Source organism: Eschscholzia californica, unplaced genomic scaffold (genome assembly GCF_041429995.1).
Source record: "Eschscholzia californica isolate CP2 unplaced genomic scaffold, dmEscCali1.0.p SCAF_1, whole genome shotgun sequence".
NCBI lineage: Eukaryota > Viridiplantae > Streptophyta > Magnoliopsida > Ranunculales > Papaveraceae > Eschscholzia > Eschscholzia californica.
The window spans coordinates 59,309,685-59,334,295 of NW_028238198.1; the positions used below are offsets into that span (position 1 = coordinate 59,309,685).

Below are 24,611 nucleotides of genomic sequence, written 5' to 3' on the forward strand. Positions count from 1 at the left end.
TATTTAGAAATGATTTTTCATTAGCTTTCTAACAAGATCCACTTTCAATATTTTTTTTCAAAAAAAGAACCCCAGAATAAAACGGCGTTTTTTTTCTTTACGTTTTTCTGCAAACGTGTTTGCAACAATCTGATTTGCAAACATGTGTTTGCATAATGTAAACTTAATGTAAACTGCAAACATGTGTTTGCATAATGTAAACTGCAAACTGTCTCTTTCAATTGATAATGTAAACTGCAAACATGTGTTTGCACAATGTAATTAAACTTACCGGGAAAATTCATTAAGATGATATTCAAATTTAACAAGAGATCTCAAAACAAAACCTCACTGTCCTATTCCTCTCCAAATTCGAATGAATTGCAACAACCTTTATAATCAATTGATAAAAGATCTCCAACGATCTCAGCCAAAGCCACTCAATTCAGGGGAAAAGTTAGAAGTAGACGAAAAATGACAGCCTCATCTATATCTCTGCTTTACCCACCACCACTACCTATTGTCTCTACTTTTAGACCCAGATTTTCCTTTTCTCCAATCACCCATCCCTCCCTCTGAATTCACCTATAAGGTTGTAGCGTTAATTCTGTTGGATAGGCATTATTCCATCAAAATTTAGCTCCGCAGTTAACCGGAAAGCTTTAAATTGAAGTAGCAGAAGCAAATTCTTTTGAAGCAGATTCTTTCTCCACGTTCAACCCAAGTTCTATCTCAAGTTTCTTCCAACCATTTAAGAAGTTAGGAGGAAACTCCTTCACAATCTTAATCAATTCCTTCACTTCTGTTAATTTCAATTTCTCTACTAACCCTGCAACCAAATGTCTCATAGTTCCAAAGTCAGGAACTTTATCTCTCTCCACACTCTCCTTAAACACCTCCAAACCCTTGTTGAAATCTCCATTTTTACATAAATAATGTATAAAAGTTCTAAAAGTTGCAGCATTTGGAACACACACAGTTTTACATAAATAATATATAAAAGTTCTAAAAATTCTGCTTCAGTAGGTAAGAGAAACTCACAAAAATCTCAGTATCTTTATTATGAATAACCCACAATTAGTCTACAAACCAACAGGAAAAATAAACTAATAAAATTTCCAAAACCCTAGAAAATTGAGTAGATTTAAATGAGTTATCTTTTTTTACCTTTGTGGAGTTGGATCATGGGGGATTCGAATTTACTATTAGCTCGAAACCAACCACGTTCTAAGCTAGGGTTTGTGGTTGAAATTGGAGTAACAATGGTAGAAGGAGATGGAGAAACATCAGATGGTTTTCTAACTACTAAAACATCATCTTCGGCTGAATTCACATCGAAAGAGAAGTAATCACCAACAATGGTTGAAGGAGAAAGGAGATTTCTCGGGTTAGGTGGGGATGGCGAAATCTGAGATCTATACACCGAGTAAGATTCTGGCGACGGTTTGGCATCGTAAGATTGGAGAAGAGGAGCCCTAAAACTTTCTGAGTTTTTTTTTAGAGAGTAGATTTTGATGTGGAAGGGTATTTTTGGAACTAAACAATTAGAAAATGACCTTTCTAATAATTACCAATATTATTTCAAACTTGACCTATTATTACTCATAATATTTTGGTATCTTCAACTTAATAGAAAAAGATCTAGGTGTTTTTAGTTATTATTATAATTTTGTAAACCCAAATAGTCATTTTCCTAATCTAATTTGTAGTTTACTATTTTTAACCAATTTCTTTCTGGACTATCTCTTAGTTTCTCCCGTTTTCAAGGGATTTATTCTTTAGAGCATCTCCAATGGGACCCTCTAAAAAAACCCTAAAAGTTGTAGTTGTCAAGTCCTAATGGAGATTATCTTTCCTAATAAGTGGCAATATAGAAACACTCCAAACTGTTTTCGTCTCTAATGGAGATCTCGAAAATACCTCTACTTGATGTACATGTCACTCTTAAATTCAATAAAGAAAAAATAGATAAAAACTAAGGATTTTCATCTGTTTAAATTTTAGAGTGGTACTTAGAGAGTCTCAAGAAGACACTCTAATTTTAGAGTGTATCTCTTAAGAGCCTCTATTGAGTTTGAGTTTGAGCTTGGGACCTAAAGGATTGTGCTTTAGCGTTCCCCTTCCTCTGATTTGAGTTTGAGCAAAAGCTACGCAGCAAAGGGCCGATTTTAGGGTTGAGGGACAGACCGCTCACTTCAAGTTATGAAAAAATTACTACAAAACCTATCTTCGACTTAAGATGCATCTTCTACTTCACAACTTAAATCTAAAAGTGCAGTTAATTTTTCCATTTAAACACGTAAGTAGTAAGGAAAATAAGATGAAGAAGGTAACCCCGATGAGAAAGAAATATAATCCTTCGTCATATATCCACATGTATGAAAATAAGGTACTTGTTCAATTTGACACCTGTCAAAATAACACATATCGTAACATGTATGCAAGTAAGTGTTTAATTTGACGTTTTATCTAATTAATGATAAGGAAATAGTTCAACAAAAAAAAAAGTTGGAAATTTCTTGTTTGGGCCCCCAAGAAAATAAGAAAAACAAATTTAGGAAATTTCTTGTTTGGACCCCCTTATCCTAGTGTTGCATTTTGGACTCCATTTTGGGCGGAATATTCCATCTCTAAAGTAATATTTAAAAGAAAATATCACTTTACCCTCACAAAATCAATATTGCAGGTTGGACCCCGATTCAGTGACCTGCACTAGACGTTTCAAAAAATAGATACTATCGGGTCGGGTGAATTCGATAATAGACGTCTGTTGGCATTCCAGCCTTCCTTCCCCTTTCAGGGCCTATCCGAAAGAGAATCCATTACCTCTTGGTCGTGAATATCTTTGCTTCGGAACAAAAAAAATTGAATTAGGCTCGGACCACTAGAAGTATTTAACTCAAGTAGATGATTGCTGCCACGTGTAGGGACATGGCGGGTCAAAAAATTTGGTCCATATGAACGTTAGGTGACCATTTGGACCGACTCAACCCACCTTCTTCTTCTATTTAACTCATCTTCTTCCTCCATTTAACAACACACCACAAAAACCCCGATAACCAAAATCACCCGATCGCCTAAAATCAATAGGATGGCTAACTATCAAACTGGAGATCGTGCATCAAGTGTGACTGATATCGTTGTTCGAGTAAGGAGGCCAACAAATCATAGAGTAGATGTCAATTAGGGTTCAGATTTCGCGACATGATTAGCAGTTCACGAGATGTGATAGAGAACATTTTTTTTTGGAGTTGTTATATTTAACATTTTTGTTTGGAAAAGGGAGTTCAAACAGTACGTCTATTATAGAAAAGGGAGTCCAAACAACAAAACTCCCAATTTCGAGTTAGGTCAAGTACAGGGTAAAATAGTGTTTTCCCCTGTCATTTTGTAATATTTAACATTTTTCTCAAAAAGAGAATCCAAAGTGCAACACTGAAATAAGGGGGTCCAAACAACAAATCTCCTTTTTGTGTATCAGATTTTCCATACATTCGATAAATATATGCGTAATACTCGAAAGACAAATAAAATACTCAAAATATCTGCAAAAATACTCAAAAGACATACAATACTATCCAACCACCATAAGATTACTACTCGAACCATAAAATTGTGCTACTTGAGTTGCGTCATGCGATCATTCAGAGCATAAAATCATTTATTTTCGAATCATAATTAAATTCCTTCAGCAAGTTCTCTCTCAATACAAACAATAATCATCCTCCTTTTGGTGTGAAGTTTTGTCTTGATAAATTTCATTACCAAAAATGACAGTTCAGTAGTTGCACCAGAAACATGTGAAGTCAACATTACACAGATATCATGCTTCGTACAAAATAATTAGAAATATTCTATGAAAGCATCCCAACCATCTTCTCTTAACTTTTGAAGAATTACTTTTTTAATTGTTAAGAAACTCGTTGCATTGAAGATAGCTTCACACTTTTGTTAAAGGATTTTAACAAAGTACATCTGTGATTTCTACAATTTTACTCATTAAGTGTATTATAAAAACGAACTTAAGTGATGTCATTGAAAGGTAAAAACTCTGACATTTTCCACGTAAATCGATGTTTGTCGTGGTTTCCGTATCAATTTGTTAGAAAATTTGCAAACTAGGGTTCCTCTGAATCATAGAAATCAATTTTCAATCTTCATTTGTTGTTCTTCTTGTTGTATTGCCCAAATCTGAAGTCCCAAATCCTTTAAACACATGTAAAGATCATCCTAACCCACAAAAAATGTCACATAAGAAATTACAAAATTACCCTCATAAAAATAAGTACAAATTCGGTGCATTAATGATATCTTAACACTTTTGTTGAAGGATTTTAACAGTACATCCGTGATTTCAATAGTTTTACTCATTAAGTGTATTATAAAAACGAACTTAAATGATGTCATTGAAAGGTAAAAGGCCTGCCATTTTCCACGTAAATCGATGTTTGTCGTGGTTTCTGGATCGATTTGTTAGAAAGTTTTCGAGACAGGGTTCCTTTGAATCCTTCAAATCAATTTTGAATCTTCATTTGTTGTATTGCCCAAATATGAAGTCCCAAATCCTTCAAACACCTAAACACCTGTAAAGATCACCTTAACGCCACAAAAAATGTAACATATGAAATTACAAAGTTACCCTTAGTCATAAAAATAATTACAAATTCCAGACCAATCAACCGGCCGTTCTTATCTGTAAACACTTCAATCTATATAATAAGGGAGGAGGGTATCTTTCCCCCTCCTCCCAATGGCCCAGATTTATCCTCACAAATTATATCAAGTGGTTGAGGTTGAGACTTTAGGGTATGGAGGGTTCAGATTTATAGTGAAAATCATTCAAGGGTTGAGATTACAAAGAAAGTCAAAACAGAATCTTTCCAGAGATGCCCTATTTTGAATACCCTTCCCGCTCCTTTTCCATTTTAACCCACGGTCTCAGACAACTCTCTCTGCCTTTCCCTTTCATCTCACGCCCTTTTCCATTTCATCTCCCACCCTTTTCCATCAGCACCACCGGGAGGTACTACTTCTTTCTCTCTGTCGATCAGTGTATGTCCTTACCAAGAATTTATCTAGGGTTTCATCTCTCTACCTGTTCATTTTTATTAGATTTCAGTGGATTCACACAACCCCAAGGGTAGTCTCTCTGTCTCTGTCTTTCTACTATCTTCTATCTTATTGTTAGGACTTGAGGGATTTTTCTTCTACTATCAAGTTAGTAGTTGTTATGGTTTTATCAAGAAAAGGTTCAACTAAAGCCATATAAAGTCTCTTAGGTTAGTAATTTTTTCTCTTTAATCTGATTGAATCTGTATTTTGAATGTTTTCTTTTTTGGGTTTGAACCATCTGTTGGGTTATGAGGTAAGCTATGATTTCTGTTGGACGGTACAATTTTGAGATGATTTTCTGTCATCCTTCTTACGGGGTTTTTTTGTCACCGTTGAAATGCAGTTTTAGTTCTGCACTTCAAGTGTTTGACGAATTGTCCAATAAGTTTTCTCATCAATTTGCCTCATCTCTACTTTTAGGTAAGTTCACCGAATGTTAACAAGGTTTGTGAATGAATGTTCTTAACCATTGATTGTTTGTTTGATCCTTTATGTAATATCGGGATTGGGAGGGAGATGAAAATTAATTACCTAAGCATAACTGATTTTGTAATGGTAAAAGTTTATGTTCATGTTTTATGTAATCTTTTTTGGTTTATATGTAAGAGGGTGAATCCATCTTTAGCTCAATTCAACATGGACAAACTACTTACTCATAGAGTTAAGGAATATTTTGGTGCCACAATTTGTAACAAGGTTGTAGACAAGATTGTTGGAGCTACTTTGCCTTCATTTTTTCCCAAGCTGATTTGAAATAGCTTCTTGGAGCAAACATAGCTTATTTTTTCCCAAGGTGAATCCATCCTATCATGTACGTGTGAGACATTTTTTGAGTAAGCGTTGTATTCTCTTGCTCTCTCCCTTTCTCTTATTATGTTTCTTTTTGAGAAGTTTCCAATAAGCATTGTACTCAAAATAACTAAGCATTGTACTCAAAGTAACTAAGCATTGATATCAAGGACATCCCAAGTAACACCTTTTTCTTTCCAATTTCAGGATATTTGCACAACATAAACCGAAATCGATGCTTTCACAACACATTGTATGGCAACGAGAATACCGATAACCATCAATGGTTACGAGTTCAATACATTGAAGAAGCAGATATGTGTAAACGCTAACCGTCTGGAGAGAAACTCAAGGTGAACAAACCCAATTTTTTGTGGTTCAAGTTAAATTCATTCTTTTATGGTTAAATCCATTGATCATATAGAGTTAAGAATGTTCGGGTTTACATTATATGTGATTTTATTTGGGTAGATTTTATTCATGAGAGGGTTAAATAGAAATCATATTAGGTGGTTCAGTGTTAGTTTTTGTTAAATGCGTTCTTATTTGGGTATATTTGATTATCCATCACCAGTTAAGACATTTTAGAGGCTATTAATGATATGTGAGTGTTATGGCTTCTCACGACATAGTCATTGTATTTTTTATACTTAAACAAATATTTAGAATACTGCATAAAAATGCCTATAACTACCTCAAGCTCTTTAGCAAAACCAGATTCCAGCTAACCTTGGTAAGGTTTTCTTCTCATGCCTCTAATGTGTTCTTATTTCGTTGTGTTCATTATATTTCTTTGATACTATCTTTCTAACGTTGAAGGTACTCCATGTCAGTGTTACGCTTTTGACACTCTCCCTCTCTAGAATAGGTTGAAGATACTCTCACTTCTTTTTTTCTTTTCTTTTTTTCTGTTTTCTCTCACAATTATTTTGTTATGAATGTTTTTTTTCTTCAGAAAAACGTTCAAGAAGCAGGGTTTCGATTACCTCAATCTACTTCTTTCTCACTGTCCCTCTCATTCTCTCGAATAGCTAGAAGGTATCTTCTCTTCTTCTCCTTTACTGCTTTTCTCTAATCTCTCACAACACAACTCATTTTGAAAGATTTTTCTAATCGCTTACACCAGACTGGGTTTTGTGCATTTTTAGGAGAAATCAATGTAACTGATTGATTGAGACTCATATTACACTAATTTTAAGGTTTGAAGAAGATGTTCGTCCCAACAACGCTGACACTACTTAATTGATTCGCATGTAAACTGTCACTTTTTGGGTTATGCCAATAGAGCTTTTGTACATTGGTGGTGTTACCATGTTTGTATTAAAAAAAATTGTCTAATGGTTAGTCTCACCAAATAATCTCTAATGTTGTCACTTCTCTCTCTTTTTATGGTTGGTTATAACTTTTTGCCTATTTCTCTCTATAGTTTTTGTGAACTTTTTGCGTGTTAGGGTTCAGTATGGCTTCGTCCTTCATTGCAACTTTCCCAGGTAAATATTCGTCGTTTGCTGATTTTTTTTTCCTCACTCTCTCTATGTTTTTATTGAATTTTGACTTCCAAGGGTTTGGTGTGATTTAAGCTATCATTTTTTTTACTACCATTTTGGCTTTTTAGGTTTAGTCAAACTGAGAAGAAATAAATGTATGTGATTGAGATCTGCATTATGTTGATTTTAGGGTTCGAACAAGGTATCAGTGACAACAACGCTGACACAACTTAACTGAATCGCTGGTAAATCACTGTCAATTTTGTCTCTTGAGTTTGAGTTTCTAACATGAACAGCTTCATAAGTTCATTATCTGATTTTGTAATATCTTATTTATCTAATAAATGTTTGTAAAAAGGTGTTCATTATATTTTGTGATTATTTCATCTTCTTCCAGAATACGGTATCAGTTTAATTCGGTTTCGCTAATTTTTTTTAAACTAAGCAAAGATATCTAAAATTTGGTGTTTTCTTCGATGTTTCAGTTCATCCAGGAATCAATATCGTCGAAAATAAAGAGCTATCAGAGACCAACTTAGAGCTCAAGTAAGTTATCTACTAGCTCAATGATTTATCATTTCCTAATCTGTCTCAAGGTTTGTTCACTGTAGGTTTATCCTTCACTCTAGCTTATGTCCAATTAAACTGAACATTACTCGAAGTTTGCTCACTGTAGTTTTACCTTCATATAAAATGCAATGGAAACAACATATATGAAAACTTTTGCCCATTTTAATGCAATTTAGCAATTTACAAGGCCTAAACAGAAAGGAGAAGTGTCTGACTTCTTTCTCTTTGGATTTGCTTTTTTCCTTAGAGCCCTTTAAAATGTATATAAGTTGTTTGAAGAAATGCTTGGTTGAATTTCTTGCTATGTCTTGGTTTTATTGTTGAGCATAGTGTTAGAGGCATCTCGGAAGATATTTTTGTATTGCCCTAGGTTCTCAATCTTTTTTGTCTATAGTTTTGAAGTTGGGTTTGCTCCCTAGGTCTTCAATTTGGTTTTAAACCGAGTTTATAACTTTAGTTCTTTGGTTATGAAGGGTAATCTTGGAGTTAGTTTATTTGTGATACCAAATCCCTTCAGTCAACAACTCCTAAGTCCTAACTGGATCACTGTCTAAATGATCATATTTATATTCGATCTCAACCCCGTCGAAAAAAATTTAGTTTTAGGTTCTATTATGGTTTTAGGTACATCTAATATGTATTTGACCAGTTATGTTTGAATGAGTTGTTGAATTTGGAGATCTTTGTTATGTTCAATTTTATGTTTGTTGGGTTTCACCCGATTTGTTAAGCTCATTTGCTCAATGATACGAGTTAAGTAGTATCTGGAAAATACGATGTTCAATTTTATGTTTGTTGGGTTTCACCCCTCAACTTACTGAATCTTGCTTTTGTGATCAGGTTCCCTTACTCCTCAGCTCAACTTGGAGTTAGTTCGAACGGTTACTGCATGGATTTATCAAAGAAAATACCTCCTGCAAAAGTACTATTTGAGGTTCCATCTTCAAAGTCCATCTCAAGGAAGTTCGACGATTAAATATTTACACAAATGTATCTACAAAGGTAAAGATCGTACGATCATGGTTGTGGAAGGAATCAGAGAACAAATGTCACATGAAAGTCAAGCAACAAATTTATCAGAGAAAGAACCTTCTGCAAAAGGTTTTAGATTGTGGAAGCGATAGAAGAAGAGTTTTGAATTCTATTTTGGAATGTTTAGATGTTTGAACTTATGTTAAGACCAGGGTTTGTGAATTCAACTTTTGTTAAACTAAAATTGACTTCTTCTCATGTTTGACTAAATATTCTAAGTTAAATATATTTTCTTATACGCACTTCGCTTAACCCACATGACAGAACTGTCCGTGCCCGGCGGGCACGGGTTATACCCTCGTTCCAAATAACTTATAACTTAACAGAATGTAATGCCAAACTCCAAATAAGCTTCCTAACAAGAAAAATACATAAATTATTAGAAATAAAACCCGAAACGAACTAACTCATCCAAGTTAAGTGATCCAAATGTGGCATTTTAACGCCACATCAAACATCCCCAAACTTAGAATTTGCTAGTCCTCGAGCAAATAAACAAAACAAAACAATAAAGTAAAATCCTAACTCACTTTCGGAGGAATCCCGATTGCATTTAGCGTATGCAATAAGCCCTTAAACCCCTAGGTTACCCCTAGTGGACGAGTGTTGTCTCGTGAGGGTTTCCAGAGAATATACCCACAAAATTCAAGATTCCAAAGACATAAAAGAGTTCAACATCGATGTAAATAAGATAATGAAACTAATGACACACTCAAGCATGCTAAACAAGCGAAGCAAAATCGATAAACGCATATAAATGCTAAAAGTCTCCTCACTAGTAGTCTCATCCGAAAATGTAAGCGTCCAATCATAATGAGCATCATCTAAGTCCAAAGTTGCAAAACCTCGATTCCTATCTTAGTACATTTCGCCTCGACTTTAGCCTCACGGTCATCACTCAAAAACATGAAATCACTCAAGAATATATAATAATGGTTCACTCTAATGTGTGAGCATGGAATAAAGTGAAACTCAACACATACAAAACAAATGAGGATAACAAGTTTTAAAATGAAATGATCTCTAAAGAATGGAAATAACCACTAAAATGGAATGGGGAAGCTCACTCACCCTTCTCACCCACTCCACCCTCTAACAGTGTTTCCAAAAGGTCAACGGATACAAGTAATGAGATGAAAGTAGTGAAATCCCGAGAATATCGACGTCTTCAATAAAAAGAACGCTCAAACAACTACTAAACTTAGCTTTTTGCTTTGAACACTTTATTTCCCACAACACTTACCCATCAAAAGCATAAAATAACACATAAACTCTTTTTTTCTTTTTTTTTTTTTTTTTCTTTTTTTTCACTTTTTTTTTATAACAAACAAATACTAACACTAGTATTCTCAACAAACAACTTTTTCTTCTTTCGCACTTTGCTTTCACATTCTTCTTTCTATAACTATCATGCCTTCATTCTCGGGAGTAAGATGATGAACAAATGGTGGAGTATCCGTTTCCCTAAAGTTGACACTATTATCGGGTTTCCTGGACTACAAGAGTAAGGTCGCTATCCTGATGTCACTCCTAGTGGCTAAGAAAGTTGAGCTCATGAGATCGTCTAAGCTCTTTTAAAAGTTACGAGGTTGAGTAGCTCTTCATTCTACTCAGAGTTAGCGCAGAAGAGTACACTCGAAAACAATATAAAGGCTCAGATATCTCACATGGGTTTAAGTCTCCACTAATGACTAGTATAGGTCCCTCAGAAATGTTTCTTCTTCCTTAGGATGCTACTCACATGATCAGACAACAAACGCTAAAGGACTCGACATTCATGAAAAAGACTAAGAACATGCATAACATTCGTCAAAACTGAAACACATGCATCAACATACTTAAGCATACCACTAAAGTCATATCAAATCTACCCAAAAATTTTCAAATTTGGTCGAATTATTGAACCCTCTTGTCTTTTGAAACCCCATGGTCATGGCTGAAAGTCATACCCCATCCCCAAACTTAAAACTAACATTGTCCTCAATGTTTCAACCATATACTCACCAAAAGATAAGACATATTAATTTAAAGAGAAGAATGGAAAGATATTACCATAGCCGGAGGAGATAAGAGATACTACTACCGAGACTCGTGTATGAACAGGTTCCAAGTTGATGTCGAGCTCGTCGTCATCCCCAAACTTGGAACAAACCATGCCTCAGAAGCAAAACAAGTAAGAATGCTCCTATGATCAACAAGCAATATTAGAATGAAGCGCATAAGATCATGACCATAAAAATGACCACTAACGCGGGTAAACACGATTGCATTGAGCTATGCAATTAGCCGTTGATTCTCTTGCTTTCACAAGAGCACGAGTTCTGTCTCGTGGAGGGTTTCCAGAGATGATACCCACAAACATCAAGACCCATCTCAATCAGTCAAAGATCATACAATAAGAGACGGAAATTTTGGGGGTCAACCCAAAGAAAGCTATGTGCCGGTGCTAATCGTCTCACAAAAAGATAAAGAATACGAAGTGCACATGAGACGATAGAAGAAAACAAGCCATCCCCAAACTTAGTGGGTGCACAGTCCACTAAGTAGGTATAAATAGAAGGAACGACAACAAAGAAATCATCAAAAGGATCGACATACATGTGAAGAGTCAAAATATCAGTCGAAGGCAAAAAATCATCTGGAAGCTTAGTGGACAAAATATCCACTATGTCCATAGACGCCTTTGGAAAGACGTCTGAAATGTCCCAAAAGGGATCAACAACCGAGTTTGAGATCATGCGGAAAGTCAAACTAGACTCTAAGGGTAAGGCAGTATGCTCGGGGACCAAGTCAAGGTCCATGGTTTCCTTAGGTAAATAGTCTGACAAACTATCCAACATGTCTCTAACTACTACGTCATCAATATCCTCAAAGACATCTGGAGCCTCGCAGTCAGTTATAATATCAGGCCTTCCTAGCATTGCATCTAAGACTGACTCCTTACAAGTGTCAAAAATCGGATAGTTCATAATCGTGTCATCCTCAAACTTGCTCGTAGAGCCATCACCCTGTACATCAACGTCTAATGTAGTCCTATCATGGTGAGACGACACTGGTGGAGGAAACAAGACAACAAGGTCATCAGACCGTTCAGGCTCTAAGGTACTATCAGTAAATTCATCGACATTTAACTTAGTACTAGGGTTAGACGTATTACCCTCGTCATCGTACCTAGTACCCTCTTGAGTTTGGGTTGGTAAAACCCCTTCCTCGTCGACGAATAACTGTGACTTAAGCATCTTTACCTATTGAGTCAATAACTCAATTGTCTGATGTACTTCTTGCCTCATTTGAGTATCTGCCTCTACAAATTGTGAGATCATCTCAATAAGACGATTCTCAGACTCTGATCGGGATCTATCTTCAAGAGTCTCTTCATAATAAGGTTCACAAGTGTAATTCAATGAAGACTCTTGATCATAACTCTCATCGTACATAGTAGGATCATACCTGCCTCTAAAATCATTGGTCTCTAAATAGTGTGGACTATAAGGTCTCTCATACATATTCGGTGTCAGACCATATCCATCACTAATTTGACCATCTCTATACATTTGTCGGTATTCTCCTAATATCATACGAGATCGATCAGGTTCTGGTCTACTCCACTCACTAATCGGACCGTTTCTAGACATTCGTTGATAATCCCCAAATGTCATACCAGGTCGGTCAGACTCGTTTCTACTCATCTGCTGGTATTCCCCAAAGGTCATACCAGGTCGGGTAGTGATGGAACTCCTCAGATCAAGGTCATCATCAACATGGAATGGCCAACCGTTAGAATAACGTGCCATGATCTCACAATGCTCAAGGAACTAACAAACAAGCTATCAAGGCAAATCAAAACTTATCCAACCAATCACACACAAGTAAGAAAGAAAGAGATAGAATACGATACTAGCGGATGCTCCTCTCGTTTCGTTTTTCCTTCGATTTCTTTCTTTTCCTTCGCTCCTATTTCTCCTTTTTGGCTTTTTTTTTTCTTAAAGTAGTTCCTGAAAACAAGAAAGAGTCAGAAACTACGAAAATAAACAAAAACGTCTAAGTTAACAAATAACACTGAACTAATGAACAAAACAAACAATATCCAAACTACTAAACCTATCCCCGGCAGCGGCGCCAAAAACTTGATGGGCATAAAAGGTTACCCTAAAAGGTCTCCGCCCGCAAGTATACGGGCGTCAAGTAATAACCCGGTAAGACCGGGATCGATCCACGAAGATATAAAGGTAATACGAATATCGAGAAAGTCTAGCCCACCGGTTTAAGTGTCAGTCACTAACTCAGACTAAAAACGAAAAGATAATAAGTTGGGTTTTCAGATTGATTTAAGATAAATAAACAAATAAAACGACCTAATCTAAAAGTGAGAGGTGAGAAAGATTCGGGAAAAATGGTCGAGCAAGGATAAAGTGAGGATACTTCGATCCACAAAATCGATAGTGACTATTACTAATTATCAATAAGCACGAAAAGTTAGTTAACTTCACCCATTTACTTGGATTGGTCAACGAACTCTTTGTATAACTCAGATTCTAGTCCATGAACGGTCTAAAAACCCGGAAGATTTCATCATTAAAACTCATTTGTCACATCAAAACATGTATCACGAGTATCCGAATACAAAAGTTAGCTAGACATGGCGATACAAATAATAAATGGGAAGAAAATAAAGAAAGACATGAGTTAAGGTGAGAATCTCCCTATTCCGATGAGGCGCGAGACTAAGATCGACGGGAAATATAAGTGTTCAAGTGCTGTCGATCTCCCTGTAACAGAATGCAGGGGTCCCCTTAACAGTGTATAATAGGTGTCCTGTCAGCAGAACTTGACCTCCCCTTATTAGTCAATATCATCTTCTTCCTCAAAACTAAATCACCATGAGAGCTTAACCTAGCTTTCTCTCACTAAAAATTCAGCACTAAAGCAAAATCAAATCATATGGGAGGCAAACCAAAGATGAGACAAGTAAGAACCCTAATATTTCCGACCAATAAAGTGGCCGAAACTACACCAAATATCTCCGGCAAACTCTGGTTTTTCCGGCACAAAAAGGTGTTGTCCCGAGCTGCTACTAAAATCCGGCCATAAGTCCCGAGCTAGTGTTGCCGTCCCGAGCAACTCCCGAGCAGCTCCAATGGAAAGTAACCCGAGCTGCTGTCTTGAAGACCAAACCTGAGTAACAACCTTGATCCCGAGTTGCTGTTTTTCCCGAGTGATTCTTGCTGCCTCTTGACTTACCCGAGCTGCTGCTTGTCGGAGACGCAGCCGAGCTGATGAAGAAATCCTGACCGGAACCGAGTTTCAGCGTGTGGAAGCCGAGATGTTCGTCTGAACACTAGATGTTGCTGTTTTCCCGGCCGACCAAGCTTTGGCCGGCGGCTTCTCTTCTCCCTCTCTCTCTACCCTTTTCTCCTAAACCCTAGAAAACTAATTGAAGAAGAACCCCCATTTTTCCAATCAGACTTGTTTTAATCCTCTCAAATTAGGCCCACATAGGTGGTGCTTCTAAAATATTTGATTCATAATAGTCTTCACTTGAAATGGCGCCCATAAAATTCCTCTAATTGGTTTTCTCTTCTTTGAGTTGCTTCTTGAACTTGGGCTTGTTTGGCTTTATGTAAAACTCAGGGGTTGCCTTCATCATTAGTCTCCAAATAACTTCCCCGGCTTCTTTGTTTCACAACTTCTCCGTCCGAACTCCGATCAGACTTCCGTCTTCGCCGTTGGGTTCACAATAGACTCCACTTTCCATCTAACTTATGAATTTCACAAAATGACCAAAATACCCCTGGTTCCCTCTCCTTCCGATCTCTTCCACATGAGACGAAAATGTGACGAATTGCTTCGTTTTATTCCGAATGTAATGCCAAACTCCAAATAAGCTTCCTAACAAGAAAAATACATAAATTATTAGAAATAAAACCCGAAACGAACTAACTCATCCAAGTTAAGTGATCCAAATGTGGCATTTTAACGCCACATCAGTTCACCTTGAGTTTCTCTCCAGACGGTTAGCGTTTACACATATCTGCTTCTTCAATGTATTGAACTCGTAACCATTGATGGTTATCGGTATTCTCGTTGCCATACAATGTGTTGTGAAAGCATCGATTTCGGTTTATGTTATGCAAATATCCTGAAATTGGAAAGAAAAAGGTGTTACTTGGGATGTCCTTGATATCAATGCTTAGTTACTTTGAGTACAATGCTTAGTTATTTTGAGTACAATGCTTATTGGAAACTTCTCAAAAAGAAACATAATAAGAGAAAGGGAGAGAGCAAGAGAATACAACGCTTACTCAAAAAATGTCTCACACGTACATGATAGGATGGATTCACCTTGGGAAAAAATAAGCTATGTTTGCTCCAAGAAGCTATTTCAAATCAGCTTGGGAAAAAATGAAGGCAAAGTAGCTCCAACAATCTTGTCTACAACCTTGTTACAAATTGTGGCACCAAAATATTCCTTAACTCTATGAGTAAGTAGTTTGTCCATGTTGAATTGAGCTAAAGATGGATTCACCCTCTTACATATAAACCAAAAAAGATTACATAAAACATGAACATAAACTTTTACCATTACAAAATCAGTTATGCTTAGGTAATTAATTTTCATCTCCCTCCCAATCCCGATATTACATAAAGGATCAAACAAACAATCAATGGTTAAGAACATTCATTCACAAACCTTGTTAACATTCGGTGAACTTACCTAAAAGTAGAGATGAGGCAAATTGATGAGAAAACTTATTGGACAATTCGTCAAACACTTGAAGTGCAGAACTAAAACTGCATTTCAACGGTGACAAAAAAACCCCGTAAGAAGGATGACAGAAAATCATCTCAAAATTGTACCGTCCAACAGAAATCATAGCTTACCTCATAACCCAACAGATGGTTCAAACCCAAAAAAGAAAACATTCAAAATACAGATTCAATCAGATTAAAGAGAAAAAATTACTAACCTAAGAGACTTTATATGGCTTTAGTTGAACCTTTTCTTGATAAAACCATAACAACTACTAACTTGATAGTAGAAGAAAAATCCCTCAAGTCCTAACAATAAGATAGAAGATAGTAGAAAGACAGAGACAGAGAGACTACCCTTGGGGTTGTGTGAATCCACTGAAATCTAATAAAAATGAACAGGTAGAGAGATGAAACCCTAGATAAATTCTTGGTAAGGACATACACTGATCAACAGAGAGAAAGAAGTAGTACCTCCCGGTGGTGCTGATGGAAAAGGGTGGGAGATGAAATGGAAAAGGGCGTGAGATGAAAGGGAAAGGCAGAGAGAGTTGTCTGAGACCGTGGGTTAAAATGGAAAAGGAGCGGGAAGGGTATTCAAAATAGGGCATCTCTGGAAAGATTCTGTTTTGACTTTCTTTGTAATCTCAACCCTTGAATGATTTTCACTATAAATCTGAACCCTCCATACCCTAAAGTCTCAACCTCAACCACTTGATATAATTTGTGAGGATAAATCTGGGCCATTGGGAGGAGGGGGAAAGATACCCTCCTCCCTTATTATATAGAATATTCTTTATTTATACACATCAGGACAAAATTAAACAAGTGTAACTACAACAAACATGATGTATTATGAAAAGCTAATAAATACATGGGCGAGTGGTTTTTTGAGGAGAGAATGTCCGCAGTGACGTTATCAAGGGCGATTTTTTCCCCTCTTTCCTTTCTACCGAAACCCTAATTTCCAATCTCCATCCACCCAAAAATCTATTACAGTGATCACCAATCTTCAATCCACAATCAAATAACCACTGATTTTAGTTTCTGTAACAAGAACTAAACCTAAAGTATTAGGTGGGGAAAGACTCTCGTATAGGGCGAATTTCTCCTTTCCTTTTCAACCAATATCTTAAATCGAGCTCTTGATCTATCAACACCAATTGCTTGGTTCCTCTCTGATTTTAAATACAACCCAGCCTAAGTTTAGTGAGTATTAATCAAGGGGAATATTTCGCTCAGATTTGGGGGTAAATTCTAGTCACCATCGCTGACAATACATGGATTCGAGAGAGTTGTGAGGTAGGTTGAATCAAGCAGGAAAGCAAGGGTATGGTCGACAGACCTGAATCTCAACATGATCAATCCATTCAGGGAAGTAACCTAACACTTTGATTCTCTCTACCTTTTATGTTAATTCTTAGTATTATTTTCTTTTTAGACAATATTAATATCTTATTGGCCTCTGTTGACTCCCTTCTTGCATGAGAGTAAACATTTCATATACCCTAGGCTTTATCTTTGTCCTGTTGCATGGTAGTAGCAACCCAGCCATTATGATTTACCCTAGCTTTCATCTGGTTCTCTTGAGTCTCACCATATGATATGCTATTAGCCTTTTACTCCAAAAAGACTCAACACCAATCCTTCTTGAAATTAGGTTTTAAGCACTTTCTATTTTCCCAAGTTACTAATAGTTAAGCTTCTTCAGTTGAGAGCAAGATGGAAGATTAGCTAGGAAACCCTAAGTTCAAGGACATATCTCATCTATCAGGGTAGTCTAATATCCTAATCCTCTCTTTGATTTATATTTTTATTTTAACTGCTAGTTTACTTTCTGGTTTTCTAGCCTACCTCTTTGCATATCTGGTTCCTTCTTATAGGCATATCTAGGTTTCATTGGCGTTGTTACAAAGTTTTTCTTTATCTCTGCGGCCTTAAGTTATGGAGCATATGTTATATATCAGCTATCTTTGTCTTTGATGTGTTGTGTTGATAGTTGTTTGGTATGAATTAGTTCAGGTATTAGTCTAGTTTTGGTGGCTTAACTGTTTGAGAGTCCATTTCTCTGATATAGTTTCTTAGGTTTTCTATTTCTAGTAAAAAAAGAAAAAAGTAAACACATAAGAATATTTATATTTATATTTATATTTATATGTATTTCTTAGATTATATAGGTTTGGTTTTATATTAACTTTTATTTTAATTATAATCTTTATATTAATCCCCTCCTTATTTTTTAGTTTCCTGCTTTGTTAATTTCTATATTCCTATTTTAGATAATATAGTAACAGGTACTGTGTTTAAGGTCAACTGCTTCTTAGATAGTTTATGCTTATGTTTGCATTTCTATTGAATTTCCTTCTTGTATTATTAGTGATTTTTGCTTTCATCTTAATTCCATCTCATAGATTACTCTGTCCCAGACTTCGGCTTTTGTTTTTATCCTCCCTTTCTGTCTTTGTTGGTGACCTGGATTTGAGCTTTATCCGGTTTCTTTTGGGCGCGGTCTGTATTGGAAGAGGAGGAGTACCTATAGAGTGATTGACCTGAGGCTTACTCTCACTTCAGGCCCTCCAAGGGCACCCCTATTCCTTTTGAGGGCAATCCTTTTCCTTTATTGCCCTTCGCAAGGGTGCCTTTTAATTAGACAGTTAGATATGAACCCCAATACTAGCACCCCAGGCCCATCCATCCTGAGTTGGAATGTGAGAGGAATCTCCTCTTACATCACCAGGAAGCACCTTATGAAACTCATTAACAAAAACAACCCAGACATTATTTTCTTATCTGAAACGAAAAACAAATCGAATAATATTAACAAACAACTTAAAATTAACAAACATTACGCTAGTTACTTCGTGGAACCTAGTAACAAAGCAGGAGGTTTGGCCTTGTATTAGAAACACCATCTTGATACCAGTATCTTATACTCGGACAACAATATCATTCACGCTGAAATTAATAACACGCACAGCAACTCCCATAATATAGTGACTGGGTTCTACGGTTGCCCTTATCATAAAAATAAACTTAAACCTTGGAAAACGCTAGAAACCCTTAAGGTGGACAATAACACCCCTTGGATTGTCATAGGTGACCTCAACAGTATCCTTGATAGTCAGGAGAAAGTTGGTGATTCTATAACTTCGAACTCTCAAATCCCTAAGATTCTCTCCCACATCAACCAGCTTGAGCTTATGGACATGGGTTACCAGAGTAATCCTTACACTTGGAGCAACAAGCAGTTCGGGGAAAATCTCATTTAAGAGAGACTTGACAGAGCCCTTTCTAACCTCTCTTGGCTGAAGATTCATCAATTATCCGGCATCAATCACCTTGATGCAGTTGGCTCAGACCACCTTCCCATTCTTCTCACGGATATCAACAACAATAACATGAAGCCGAAACCGTTCAAATTCCTCCGTACCTGGATGTCGCACCCCGATTGTCATGACTTCATTGCGGGGAAATGAACCAGTAATCACAACATACAAGTAGACCTGAAGAAGTTGAGCAAGCACCTCACCAAGTGGAACAAGAACGTTTTTGGCAATATAGAGCTCAATATTAATAGAATCACGAATTCCTTACAGAATAGCAGTAATAAAGAGGAGATCAGTCGTCTAAACAATCAACTGGAAGATTGGTACAGGTATCAGGAGAGCTTATGGAAGGAAAAATCTAGGAATAATTTTATCTGTTTAGGAGACAAAAACACCAAATACTTTCACTCTCAGGCCATTCAGCGTAACCGCACTAACAAGATTATGGCGATCAAGGATAACAATGGTGACTGACAAGAGGGCATTAGTAACATCCACTGCACCTTCACTTCTCACCTCCTCAATATCAGTACATCGGCCAAGACTAGCCCAGGCCCTAAAATCCTCAATCTCTTTCATAACTCCATTACTCCTTCTCAGAATCAGGAGCTTATTGCCAATCCTGATAACTAGCTAGTTCATAACTTTTTCCAGTCGGCTGAATTGCCCCCTGAAGCCAACCACACTCACATTTGTCTCATCCCGAAAACGGCCTCCCCTCAAACCCCAGCAGATTATAGACCTATCAGCCTCCTTAATACTACTTACAAAATTATTACTAAAATCCTGGTTGATAAACTTAAGCACACTTTAACCTCTATCATTACTCCTTTCCAAGCTGCCTATATTCCAGGAAGACAAATTTCAGATAACATTATCATCGGGCAGGAGATCATTCACTCGCTCAGGAAAATGAGAGGAGCTACGGGTTATTTTGGTCTTAAATTAGATATGTCGAAAGCGTTTCATCGGATTGAGTGGAATTTCCTGACTGATATCTTGGCTAAATTAGGTTACTCTGAACACTGGATTAAGATGATACACAACTGCATCTCCACCTCTTCCATGGCTGTGCTGGTTAACGGTCGCCCGGGGCCCACTTTCTATCCTTCTAGAGGTATTCGGCAGGGAGATCCTCTATCCCTTTTTCTATTTACCATAGCCATGGAAGGTTTGAGTCGTCTTATCGCTGCGGATAATGACACGGGTAATTTCAAAGGCTTCCCCACCAACAACCCCAACCTTGTGATTTCACACCTCCTCTTCGCGGACGATTGCATCATTTTTGGTAGAAACCCCCTCGATAACATCCACATCCTCAAATCCATCCTCAACATCTTCTGTGAAGCCTCAGGTCAAATGATCAACTACAATAAGTCCAACATTTTCTATTCGAAGAACTCCCACCCGCAATTCAAGCGGCTCATCATGCGCACCTTTAAAGTCAAATATGCGGCCACGTCAGATAAGTACCTCGGAGCTCAGTTGTTCATTGGGGCACATAAGAAGAAGGTCTTCAATGATATCATCCATCAGATAAAGAGAAAACTGGAGAAATGGAATCACTCATTCCTTTCTCAAGCAGGGCGCACTGTTGTCATTTCGGCAATAGCTGCGGCCGTACCCCGATACCAAATGCAATGCTTTGTCATCCCGAAAGGCATAAGTAAAAGCATTTCGACTGTCCAAAAGTCGTTCTGGTGGGGCAGGTCTAGAGGCATATGCACCAAATCTTGGTCTGCTATTTGCCTCCCTAAATATATGGGTGGTCTCGGTATTCATCGTCCCGATCTAGACAACACTGGCATGCTAAGCAAATTAGCCTGGAGACTCCAATCTGAACCGAATGCAATGTGGGTGCAATTCTTAAAAGCCAAATATTTCCCTCACACGGAGAATCCTGATCCAGCCAAGTCCCACCACTCTTGGAACTGGAAAACCATTAGTAAACACCTCAATCACATTGAAGAACTTACCATTTGGGAAGTACATTACGGAGAAAAGATCAATATATGGAAAGATAAATGGATCCCATCTATGCACCATCCTCCTTGCGACAATCAAAACTCTAATCTTACTACTGTTTCTCAGCTTATCATGAACAACAACTGGAATGACGAAGCTCTCAACGGAAATTTCGATATTACTACGAAAAACCTGATCAAAGCTATCCCGATTAATGATGAAGGTGAAGACCAAAGGAAATGGACCCTCACCGAATCGGGCAATTTCACAGTTAAATCTATGTATCAACACTTATGCATTGGTATGAAACCCCTCTACCCTATTCCCCTAACTGGAATTTTATCTGGTCTATACCCACTGTGCCCAGAATACAAATTTTCATTTGGAAAATATGTTCCAAAGCTCTACCGGTGAGAGAAAGAATTGGTAAATATATTGATAATAATCTAAACTATCCTAACTGCAATGAAATTGAATCAATAGAACATGCGCTACTCCACTACCCCATTGCGAGAAATGTGTGGTTCTACTTTAATATCATATCGGAAAATATCACTTCGGTGGCTGATTGGATCTTCTCTTGGGAGAATTCATATCATAATTGTAACACGGCTAACAATATACACTATGCTACTATTTTATGGATCATATGGAAAACTAGGTGTGATCACTGCTTTATGCATGAAATTAACTCACTTTATACGATCATAAACGTGATACAAATTTACCAGAAAAACCAATCCCCTCAGACTAAAATAAATCAAATTCAACAAGAAAAATGGCAACCCCCAGAACCCTCATTCTTGAAAATAAATGTAGATGCATCGTTTACAAATGTCGAATCTATTACAGGAATCAGCTTAATAGTACATGATTCTACTTCTAAATTCATAGAAGCACATACATCTACAACGAGGAGCAGAAACAACGAAGAAAGCGAAGCCATAGCAATCCTCAATGGCCTGCTGTGGGCTGAAGCGAATAAATATAACAACATCATCATAGAAAGTGACAACATCAACATCATCAATAATATAAAGAATAGCAGACACGGGGTAAAATGGCAATCCAAAATGCACATACAATGAATTCACGAAGTCAAAAATAGGCTAGAAAATGTGCAATTCAAATACACGAATAGGAAATTCAACTCACCAGCAGATAAGCTATCGAAATAGGCGAGGAAAAAGAACAGAACGAAGACTTGGTATAATGTACCTTACTTTTTAGTTAACTTGTATTGTAATAACGTTTTAATTACTTAATAAGCAATATACAGTTCAACAAAAAAACAAACAAACATGTTGTATTTCCCATGGAGTGGTGTTTCAATGAGCTCAAGTTCATATTTGGAAGTATGCAGCTTTATTCTTATGATTTTCACACGACCAAAAGTATCCAGCTTTATTCTCCTTAATTAAAGGAGTTGAGTCCCTAAAATCCAAAAAAAGAAACCATCCATATCAGTTTTATTATAACGTTTCCACAAACAAAGCTCTTGTTAGGGTAAAATTAGGCGAGCTCTGACTTCTTAACCTACGAACAAAGCCACCATCAACATTAAATAATGGGAAGACCAGCTGCATCAACGGACAATAATATTGATAAAAAAAGATGTATGATTCATATTTTCACCATTGATGGAGACCAAATGCAGGAACCTTCTCCGAAAAAGCTTTCAGCATACTTCCTTCATGGTATGGAGTGTTCATATCTCTGAAGCCGATGTTGATTGATCTTTCAAGTTCCACTATGTTTCTTTCCTCGAGACTCGAGAGTCTTCCCTTTGAAAACAAAGAACTACAATTTCTCATTGTGGGAAGTTTGTTGAGCAACGTCGGCTTAATCGATGCTATTTGAAAGGAAAGATGTCTTGTAATTAACTGATATAAATGGCTCAATTGTTTGTATTTTAGAAACAATCTATTCTTCTCTTGTAAATCTGACAAAAAAATCTTTCGTTTTCTTCCTAATCGTTCTTGGGGATCTGTTAATTATGATTTTTGCAATTTTGGGCGTTTTTTCACGAAATCGTTGACACCTGTCTCATTCTAATTCTTTTCTAAACGGATTTTAATCACATTTGTATTTTGCATCCACTGCATGCTTGACCCCTTTTTGCTTTTTCAGGTTTCTTCTTCCTAAAACACAAATTGGGTGTATTAATAATTTTCAAGTTTTCAACTATTTCTTTTTAGAAACTGAAATTCACATAACTGTATTAGCCTTTATTCTATGAATTCTTTCAAGCAACATTTCAATCCCAATACTGTCACAGACTTGACCTCGAAGATGGAAACCCAATTCCATATACCCCAAGACTTTGCAGGCTAAGTTTGTCTTCAACGAAAAATTTCAACAAGAAGAACTTACAGTTTTACATAAAGGTTATTAGCAAGAGTATGTTGTCCATACTCCATTATGATATGGGCATTAAGAATCAATTTTAGAGATACTAATCCCCTCTTTCAAAGAACAGAAATATTTGGAGTAATTAACCGTGTCAACATTGTCTGAATCTGTCCAAGAAACAAACTCATTTGTCCATCGATTAACACGCAACGCCCTTGGGTAGTTACAGATTTTCTTGTGGTTACGAGGGAAGGAACATTCCCCTTTTAAGATGATTTGGAACCTATTATATGAAGGATATATCTGTTCGGTCTGAAGGAGATGTCCTCCCGAAGGAGTGTCCTTCGACCAAGATGGCAATGCGATCAATTTGTCAGCTAGGATAACGATGACCATACTGTGAAGATCATCCAGTCCGGTCCAATTAGGGGTCGTAACGCTTTGCTAGAAGCCAACTACGATCGTCAGATCACTTCGGTGATTCACGGCTAACATAGACCGGATCCTACAACGGGTTACACATAAGAGTGGTAACTTGATCGGAGAGACTTGACTAGACGAGAACAGGCTAAAGATGGATTGGATCCAACTAAATAAGTCGAAAAGGTTCGAATGGAGATTCGGAACAAGATCGAAAGAACCGGGCCTAAAAGAGGTGCCCGGAGCAAGGCTTTTTGGGCCGGCCATATGATGGCCGACCAAGGTAAGTGGGCCGGCCATGTAAAGCCCATAGTGGGCTGCCCTGGCCGACCACACGAAAGGGGATACCCAAAATTTTTGTAATTATCTTTTCTGTGACCCGAAAATAGAAAGACCTAATTTGAATATGATTCTAATTAGGGTTTCTCTATATATAAGGTCATTAGAGAACAGAAAAGGTGTGGATTTTTCTTGTGATTTTTCTAAGGAAGGAAAAATATACAGCTCTCTCTCTCTCTCTCTCTCAATATTCAGCTAGTGGAGAGAGAGGATTGTAGAGAAAAAGCTCCAGTTCTATCAATCTAGTCAAGAAGAAAGTTCTTCTCAACCTTCTATTAAGTTCTAGCAAACTGAAAGGAAGGGAGATCAAGTCAACCTACTCGGTGTCTCAAGTAGAGGAGCGACAATTGGAGCTCTCGATCTTTACATGCGATTGGAAAGGTTTGTGGGAAAAACGCGATAGAGGTATTTTTCCTATTCTAGTTCATTGATTAGTTCATGTTATATGATCCTGGTAATCTAGTGTTAAACATAGAGATGTTTGAGATTC

General features: G+C 37.1%; 1 protein-coding gene and 1 long non-coding RNA gene across 3 annotated transcripts in view; one reads left to right on the forward strand and one right to left on the reverse strand.

Annotated features, from left to right (window-relative positions):
• LOC147567887 (uncharacterized) overlaps nucleotides 1-24,611 on the reverse strand; it is a 54,492-nt gene that overhangs the window by 17,594 nt on the left and 12,287 nt on the right. The window contains exon 1 of one of the 2 annotated variants that reach the window (XM_086654404.1): nucleotides 13,066-13,214. The exons of the other annotated variant lie outside the window; for it this stretch is intronic. The gene's annotated coding sequence lies outside the window, so the exon portion shown is untranslated. Of the gene's footprint in view, nucleotides 1-13,065; nucleotides 13,215-24,611 lie in introns of those variants that run through there. 2 annotated transcript variants of the gene reach the window in all.
• Nucleotides 4,724-9,195, forward strand: LOC147567890 (uncharacterized). The gene is made up of 4 exons (XR_015237951.1): nucleotides 4,724-7,370; nucleotides 7,558-7,612; nucleotides 7,853-7,913; nucleotides 8,778-9,195. It is a non-coding gene; the product is annotated as an uncharacterized LOC147567890 (long non-coding RNA).